Genomic DNA, 10,118 nt, shown 5'->3' with positions numbered 1-10,118 from the left:
CACTCTTGTGCTTAAGCCTACGCCAAGAAAGCGGTCTGGATCGTTGTAATTTGGATCCTCACAATTTGTACTAGTTGAAATCAGAAATCTTCAACCCGGTAACAGGAGGCTTCGAAAGCAGTAAAGAGATTCCGGTGTAGTGAATTTTTCTCAATATTTCTCAGACCTGAGAAGAAGAAGGGAAGAAAATGAAGATGTTGGGCGTATTGAAGGGAGAGCCGCTGGTTACAAAGCTGGCGAAGGTAGCTCAATACGGCGTGCTTCCCGGAGCTATGATTGCCGCTCTTGTCCACTCTCCTCCAGATTACATTTCACCCAAAAAAACCTCTGATTCTAAAACCCCCAGTTCTTCTTCCCATTAGATTCAAGGTGGATCTTTTGGCATTAATCGGTTCAATTATATTGCTTTGCTTTAAGTTAGGTGTTTATCGTTATCGATATTTATATTGTTGGATCCGTCGTGATTATGGCAATCTGTTGGTTTAATTTCTCTTTGGTAATTTGAAGGAAAGAAACTGGGCAAATAACATCTTAATTTATTTAGCAAACGTATGTATCTGGGTTATTAATTTAACTACTATTCAAGCAAAAAAAAAAAATGAATTTTTGACTCTGTTGCTTGCCAAATGTTTCATTTTGCGTTGGTTATATTGAGTTCTTCATTGACATGGATTTTAAAAAATGTTTGAAAAATAGTTATGTGGGAAGGTAAACAAGAGAGGAGATATTTACCCCGCCGGGGGGGGGGGGGGCCAAAGGGGGGGGGGGGGGGACCAAATTTAAGAAACTGAAAGTTTCAGATAATTCTTGACAGTTCGAATGAAAATAGCTGAACGAGGCTACGAGTGCAAGTTGAAGGTGAAAAGATATTGATAAAGAATAGGAATGGAAAGAAAATTGTGTTGGAAACAAATAGGTTGGACAAAATGAAATCCATATGGTGAATTCTTGTGCTTGTTCTCTTGGTACATTCAGCAGCTTTTCTAATATGGATTTTGGTTACCTTTTTACCATTTGTTGCCGCCCTTTTAAACATTAGTATTCAAAGGGGAAACGAAGATTTGTGAAGTGACCAACTAAAATTAGCCTAACAGCTTTCTCTATATTTTAGCCTCAAATACTGTTTTATGAAGCTTAATTTAGAGGGAACTAAGTAACTTACTGATCTACATGTTGTGCAATCACATATTTGTTGTATTGCAGAAATAAAACTTAAATTTAGTTTTCATGAATGAAGATTTGGAAAGGAGCCATGCTATCAAACTGACAGGTGCCTTCATTCTTGATGCAGGGATTTTGGCTGGTTAAACATGTATATTTTCACTTCCTCGTGATATGTTGGATTGATAGGGTATCTAATAATTGTTGCTGCCTTGCTGCTGTGTACCAGTTGTAAACAATCAGGGTACCGTTTCCGTATCTCTTAAAGAAAAGTGTTGCTTTTTTTATTATTTCATGCCAACATTTTTGAGTTTGATAATTAATTCAACCGAGCTCCTATGCGCACTTTTTTTCCCTCACTACAGCTCAAGTTATTAATCACCTGGTGAAATACTAGGTCCAATGTGGGTCATAGTTTGGGTTTACCCCCACTGCCTAGATATAGAAGAAAAGCATGTGCTTGCTCTAAGTTAGTCTGAGAATCCTTGTAGATGTATAGGCAAATATTTGGTGGCCAGCACTTCTAGCTTCTTTTGTGTCTTGATACTACCCTACCATCTAAGCAGACATGGCAATGGTTTCATGTTGATAGCATACATGTACACTGTTGCTATTTGAGTGCTTCCTCTATCTCCTTTCCATGATCTGTGCGGGCAGTTCAAATTTATGGAGAATGTGATTTTGAGAAACTACTACGACTATCTTAAGTTTGTTTCTCATATGAGAACCACCCTCCCTTAACTTATGGCTCCATCTATTAACCATGTACTTGAATTAGGAAGGTATATGAATATTTTTCCAAGGGGTAAAGGCTTTCGAGCTTAAGTGTGAAAGTGTTGGTCAGGGAACGGTAATTACTTATGTTTTGGGCTGGCCCTAAGAACTTTGAGATCCTAGGCGACTAATTAATATGAGGCCGTTGGACATATATTTTTTTTTTAATTTTTTTTAATTTTTTTTTTTATTGCAAGAGTAGCAAAACTTAAGAAAAGGGAAAGAAAATATGTAACAAGAGCAAGATGAGAACACTTGTCAACGGTTGAAAAAAGAACCTTTGATTAAATATCAATTTTTACTGCAACGATATGGTCTCTATGCCAGTTGGGCTCAGCTACTTATAGGATCAAAATCCCTATAGAAACCCTATTACAACTATTTAAAGCATGCCTTTAGCATAGTTTCTACAAACTCCAAAGACTAGTCAATCCAAGGTTGGAAGAATTATCTTTTTCCAGTTGTTTTAATATGTTTTGGCAGCTTCAATCTACCACTCGTTGATCCCTAGGAATTCTAGCAGTGTTATTTCAAAGTTTTATACAAGCTTATCATAGACAACTAAGGCTGTGAGGATGGAGAATATTCTAAAGGAAAGGCATAAATTGAAAATTTCTTACGTTCCTTAATAGAGCAATAATGCATTCATTACACTGAACTGAAGATATAATAGGTGCCACTACTGCTTAACAGAGGCAAAAACAGAGTAATAAAACCAAAATGTAACAAAGAAGAAACTTAGATTCTAACTTGGTGCTCTTTATACAACATACATTTTATTGAATATAAAGCAGTAGAGATTCCCATTTGTATATTCTTTCTCCTAATAACTTAAGATGAATAGTATTATGATTAGCTCTACCTAAACACGAAAACTATCAAGGATCAAAGAAAAGTAGATAGCACTAGAGAAGGACAATTGAAATTATTAGAAGAAATAGAGTGGCTTATAAAAGCCACTTCGAACAACTACAGCCACGAGTTGTATGTAAGGTTCAGCGAAATAGAAGTTTATATTCCCACATTTCCCAAAAAACCTGGAGAGCAATCTCAAAATGGTCTATTCGCTGCAAACCTAACCAATCAGCATCTTTTGCAAGAATTAACCACAGCAAAGAAGGATAATTGAGCACAAAAATGTAAAAATTAGAAGATAAGAATGATATGTTCCCACAAATAACAAGTGTCAAGTATTCCTTAATCCCATTGCAGAAATCTTTCACTCCATTAATGCATTTTAAATCTCTAATGAACACAATGCATTTTAAATTATCCAATCATCATACCCCGCATCCACTCACCTAAAATGCTTTCTACTCACTTCATAAAAATTTAGAATAGTTGTCGGCTATTTCAAGAAAGCATCTCGTTCTTTTTCCCTTTATTAATACCAATTAGCAGGCTGATATTTTTAGCACTAGCAGTATAACGCTCCGAACTCTTTTTCATTATTATTGTTATTTTTAAATAAAAATGAGCTCGAGGTGCTACCAATATTTTTTTTAAAATTTAAGCGGAAATATAACTTTTTATTTTAGTGATCAAAATGTGGTCGACAATTCAATAACGACAAAATAATGATTTAAAATAAAATCTTGAAATATCTCATCTCAAACTGTAAATTAAAATTCAACATAACTTGGGTATAACTAGCCTAAAAATATTTCTTCTTGAGCCAATTTATGTTATTCAACACAAGACACATAACAAGTATAATATTGATATATTTTATAAATTTTCTATAATTTTTAAATAATCGACCCTAAATAAAAGTTACGATAAATTTATCTAACTAAGACAATAAATCTATTATTATTATTTTTTTTTTTTTTTTTTTATTTTTTGCAACAAAATGGGTTAATTTATCATATTTACCTTTGGACCTTAATGTGACAACAATGCTAGACATGGGCTACCTCATTCGTAAAACGATCAATATTGATTTTTCTCCATATGAAAATATAATTAAAAGTCGGGACGTCACATCCTTTCCCCCTAAAAATAATTTCGTCCTTGAAATTACCTTATTTAGTCGAAAAGCCTAGGATACTTGACTTTTATTTCTTCTTCTTTCTCCCAAGTGGTCTCCATGACTTCATGATTTTTCCATCGAACCTTAACCAATGCGACTTATTTATTTCTTAATGCATGTACTTTCCTTTTGATAATCTCCAAAGGGCCTCTTCGTAAGTTAAGTCCTTCCGTACTTCCAAAGATTCATAGCCTATCACATGCTCGGGATCGTGCACATATTTCCTAAGCATTGATACGTGGAATACATTATGCACTGTCGATAGTCTGGGCGGCAACGCTAGGCGGTATGCTACATTTCCAATTTTGTCTAGAATTTTAAAAGGACCTATAAATCGAGGTCTCAACTTTCCCTTCTTGCCAAATCTAAGAACTCCTTTAATTGGTGCCATCTTTAGAAAGACTTTCTCACTGACTTCAAATTCTATTGACTTCCTTTGTTGGTTCACATAACTTTTCTGTCTATCTTGAGCAGACTTTATTCTATCTCTAATTTTGTCAATTGCTTGCACTGTCTTTGAAATAATTTCTAAGGCCCAAGATTCGGTTTTCTCCAACTTTATCTCAATGAACTGGTGATCTACATCTCCTGCCATAGAGGGCTTCATAAGGAGTCATGCCGATAGTAGCTTGAAAACTGTTATTATATACAAGTTCTACTAATGATAAATGAGACTTCCAACTACCTCCCAAATCTAAGACACATGCTCGGAGCATATCTTCTAAAATTTGAATTGTCCTTTTCGACTGTCCATCAGATTGGGGGTGATATGCAGTGCTGAAATTTAACTTTGTCCCCATAGCTCTTTGCATGCTTTTTCAAAATTTAGAAGTAAACCTTGGATCTCGATCTGAGATGATGGAGGCTGGAATTCCATGCAACCTAACAATTTCCTTAACATATAACTGAGCAAATTGATTCATCTTTTTTCTTTACAAACAAAACAGGTGCACCCCAAAGAGATGTACTTGGTCGGATGTAACCTTTATCCAATAATTCCTGTAATTGTATCTTTAATTCTTGAAGTTCTTTTGGCGCCATCTTGTATGGAGCTTTAGATACTGGAGATGCTTCAGGTACGGGGTCAATTGTAAACTCCAATTGCCTATCAGGTGGTACGCCAGGTAAGTTAACAGAGAATATATCACTGAAATCTCATACAATCAGCACATTACCAATGGTAAGTTCCGAATGCTGAGTTCCATGTGTATTCACCAGAAATCCCTGGCAAGATCTTTTCTTTAACATCTTTTCTGCCTTCATGACCGATACGAGTCGAGGTAAAGATTTAACTTGTACAACACAAAATTAAAACTCTTCCTCCCCAGGCTTTTGAAAAATTACTTCTTTTTCAAAACACTGAATGGTTGCATGGTTGCTTCCCAACCAATCCATTCCTAGAATGACGTCAAAGTCTTTCATGTCTAGGAGATATAGATCAGCCTTTAATTTTTTTCCCATTCATTTCTAACTTCACTGCCCTAGCGATCTGATTAGTGTTCATAAATCTACCTGATGGGATGGAAATTTCTAGAACACTATCGATTTTCTCATATGCAGCACATGATTTAGCAATAAAAGTGGTAGAAACAAATGAATGAGTAGCTCCTGAGTTTATAAGAACATATGCATGTAGTTCAGATATTAGTAGAACCTGTCATTACGTTCGAATCCTCTTTTGCCTCTTCCTGAGTTAAAGCAAAAACTTTGGCTCTCACTTTCATCCTTTGCTCAAGATCTTTTTTAGGTGGGTATGCTTTGCAATCTGGGGCAAAATGTCCTTCTTGGCCACATCGATAACACACATTTTTCCCAAATAGGCACTCTCCTCTATGCGCCTTGTTGTATTTAGGGCATTAAGGAATAACTTTATTTGGTTTTTTGGATCCTGATCCTGTATTGGCTTTCTTAAATTGTCCAAATCCTTTCCCTTTATTTGGTACATTCCACTTTCGTTTACCATAAAATTCATTACTTTTCTCAGTCATCCGATCCATTTCTAGACGATCAGAAATTGATTGAGCTCGCTGAAGTACTTCACTATAGGTAGTTGTACGGTGAGATGCCATGATTCTTCCAATTTCTGGACGCAGCCCTAGTTGAAACATCCTAGCTTTCTTTGGTTCAGTATTCACAAGATGTGTATCATACCTAGAAAGTTGTTCAAACTTTCTTTCATATTCATCAAGCGACAAGTTTCCTTGTTTGAGCTGTAAGAACTCCGCCTCTCTTCGACCCCTCAGTGATTGGGGAAAGTATTTTGTCATTACTTATTCTTTGAACTGTGCCCAAGTCATAGCACGTTGTTGTTCTTCTGTTCTAGTGCGTGAAGTAGACTCCCACTAGTGGCCTGCTGCTCCAACCAGCATAAATTCGGCACATGATACATTCTGTGCATCAGTGCATGTCGTGTGTTTGTAGATTCGTTCCAATCCTCTTAACCACTCTTCGGCTGCTAAAGGGTCTGCCTTGCCATCAAAAGGAGGAGGTTTGAATCGACGGAACTGCTCCACAATTGATCCTGTGTTGTTGGCGTTGATCGGTCGATTCTGAGGTGGTGCTGGTGTTTGATTCCTACTAAGATCACGCACTGCCCTCATTAGGTCCCTGAACATAGCTGCTTGGTCTTGTTGTCCTTCCATTTCCTTTAAATCAACAAAATAAATGTTGTCTTAGAAAGGTTGGACAACAAAGTAGCTCAATACGTTCACACGAAACTAACTATTTTTTAATAATAATACTCATTGAAAATAGGATATTTAATAGCTTGAATTTTTTTTTCCCGTAACGTAAAGGAAGAAATATCACAGTACAAGGAAATAGAATCTAAGTTTTCTAATCCATATAAATCATGCGGATCTTCATTGGTGGAGCTTCATCTTTAAAGGAGTTTTCTGCCTCAAGAGTGGACTCTATGTCCTTCTCAACCAGTGTCTCAGATTCATGATCATTCTCCAACTCCAACTCAATGTCATCCTTGTGCTCCCATTCAGGATCTTCGTCTGGGTCCGATTCAAACGGAGGTTCTTGCGCTGGCTCGAGCTCAAACTCAGGCTCAGCCTCATCATCAAACTCATTTGTCACCTCAGGTTGGGGTTCTAAGCTCTCACTCCACCTATCTAGAAGTGTCTGACAATATATGTTGAAGTCAATCGTGTTTTGATGCTCTGAAGGGTTACCTTCTAGCATCTCATCTCTAACCATAATTTCCATAATTTCCCATTGAGGTGAAAGTGAATGTATGAGGTTATTTACAGCCTCGATATGTGTGATCTCCAGTCCTACACGTGTTCGACAAGGGAATTAGCTGGGTTGGTCACGAAATTCTCATAGGAACGAATGACGGACCTACGGTTCAATGCTGCTCTACAAGTCGCAACCTTTCTAGCGGTTTGATAAGTTCTAGCCATGTCTGTTACATAAATGTCCAATTATGCTTCATCTTTGTTAGTCAAATTATACATTATGCTCTTCTGCTTTGAATGAAATGACTAATCATCATACTTTGTATATGCTTAAGCAAAATAACAACTTACATAGCATATTTCATCCTAAACTTCATGAGCATTTCTTGAAATCAAGTTTAAAAAATTCATAAATCATGCTTGACAGTAGGATTAAACATAATATTTCATTCATACCTTGGGTTCGTCGGACGGTAACTGATTGACGAGCTCTAAATGTCATGGATCTTATTTTAAATACTCGTTTAGTGGAAATCTCATACAGAAATAAAATATATAAACAAATAGACATGTATTGACCGTAATTAGAAATCATTTTCTTAACAAGTTATATTGGAACCACTAGAGTAAAATTATTTCATCTACTTTAGAAATTAATTACCCTTTTTTTTTTACCAGAAAACTATAATAATTAAACAATGAGCATATATTTTATCCACTTCCTAAATTTGTAGTGGAAGAAGAATCAAAATTCAGTTTCTATCTAATTTGAGAATTTGAAGCAATATTAAAGAATAAATCTAATTTTTTTAGCAACATAGAGAACCAAGATAACCGGGGTAATTTCTAAGCACTTTATTTGAAAGGTGATAGACATGGTAGTTCAAACATTAAATAACCAATTTCCTTGGTTCCACTTAAAACACAAGGCGATCCAAACGAAAAAGTCAAACTTAGAAATACGACAGATTGCAAAACACAATTTTCTTCTCTTTTTGCACAATTACAATAACAAACTTGCGCTCACTTCACTTCAACAAATTCTTAATCTTAGGGTAGTTAAAAGTTAAAACAGAGCCCACCAGCAGTTTTGAGCATTTAAAATTTTGGAACTTGAAGCAGCTAATCCATTGACTCAATTATTATATATTTTTTGTTTTCTACCCAAAATTACATATATATTTTTTTTAACATGCAAACCACTAAATAAAATAAATTATCATTTTAAGGGAAAATTTATACACATAAATCACATTTGAATATGATGAAGAAATATATATACTTTTTTTTTTTAAAAACGACGAGTCTACCGAATCGACTAAACTCGTGCTTTGATACCATTCTGTAACGCCCCGAACTTTTTTTCATTATTATTGTTATTTTTAAATAAAAATGAGCTCGAGGGCTACCATTTTTTTTTATCTAATTTAAGTAGAAATATAACTTTTTATTTTAGTGATCAAAATGTGGTCGACAATTCAATAAGGACAAAATAATGATTTAAAATAAAATCTTGAAATATTTCATCTCAAACTGTAAATTAAAATTTAACATAAAGTGTCGAATGCTCGTACTCTAAGAAAAATATTAAATACCATGCATAAAAATTAAAATAATGATATTCTTTTAAATCTATAAATTAAAATTCAACATAACTTGGGGTATAATTAGCCTAAAAATATTTCTTCTTGAGCCAATTTATGTTATTCAACACGAGCTACATAACAAGTATAATATTGATATATTTTATAAATTTTCTATAATCTTTAACAATTATTTTTCTAGAAACTTTACTTGATGACCCCATAAGCATCGTCGGTCAATCTTCCAATCGTCCACACGACCCGTTCTAATCTGAAAAGTATTGTAAGAGTGAATATTTTGAAAACACTCAGTAAAAATACGTGCATATTCTTATAACATGATATAAACATAATATGGCATAACATACCAACATGTTTTAAATTTAGAGCAAACTGGTCGCGATTCCAACAGTTCAAGAAATTTCTTAAGAATCCCCATATCCCGTAGGATTTAATCATATTGACCCAAATGTCCATCCCATAGGATTTAACTTCTTTTCTTTAACCTGACGATCCATCCCAAAGGATTTAACATATAATTCAACTCGAATGCCTTATAGTATTTCATGCCAAATTTACATAAATATCAAGAATAAGAATTCACCACTTGCACCATGTATTCTTACCTCCAAAGAAATTTCTGAAATATGGCTTTGCAAAATAAAATGATACTCCTTTTTTCAGAATACGTGTGTCAATGTGTGTAAACGTAAGAGTAGTAGTTTCTGTGCGGTAAAATGAGAATTTTTTCTTTCATATGATATATAAAGGTAACCACTTGTATTCTTATCTATCACTAAAACGTCAAATGTCAAGTTTGAATATTCAACTTGTAAGTTAATATAATATGTATTTCTATCAGCCACGTCTCATCACTCTGACGGTTGGTCGTCAAATTCAAAACAAAATTTATTAATTATTCATTATCTAAATTAAATGAATGATTTATGTTTAATGTATCTATATTAAATTAGTGCATGTACTGAAGTGAGGATATTTAGGTTTAGTTAAACATACACATTTCCCACACAATCATATATCACATATTTTTAGAAAAATCATATATATATATATATATATATATATATATATATATATTGAAATATAACACTTTTCTTTTTATTGGAATTAATCGTATATACCTAGTTTAAAATCAACTTTTCTTCAGCCCAATTTATTTTATTTAGTACCAGCTACATAACAAGTATAATATTGATATATTTTATAAATTTTCTATAATCTTTAAATAATCGACCCTAGATAAAAGTTACGATAAATTTATATAACTAAGACAATAAATCGTCTTTTTTTTTTTTTTTTGCAACTAGATGGGTTAATTTATCATATTAACCTTTAGACCTTAATGTGACAACAATGCTAGAC

The 10,118-nt window shown here is 34.1% G+C and overlaps 1 long non-coding RNA gene across 1 annotated transcript; it reads left to right on the top strand.

Annotated features, from left to right (window-relative positions):
- LOC111396754 lies at nucleotides 1-1,516 on the top strand. Its single transcript, XR_002703058.1, has 2 exons — nucleotides 1-369; nucleotides 1,292-1,516. It is a non-coding gene; the product is annotated as an uncharacterized LOC111396754 (long non-coding RNA).
- The last annotated feature ends 8,602 nt before the right edge of the window (nucleotides 1,517-10,118 follow it).

This window comes from Olea europaea, chromosome 7, assembly GCF_002742605.1.
Source record: "Olea europaea var. sylvestris chromosome 7, O_europaea_v1, whole genome shotgun sequence".
In the NCBI taxonomy this organism is placed as follows: Eukaryota; Viridiplantae; Streptophyta; class Magnoliopsida; order Lamiales; family Oleaceae; genus Olea; species Olea europaea.
The sequence above is the reverse complement of the archived record's forward strand: the minus strand, read 5'-3'. Positions and strand labels throughout refer to the sequence as shown.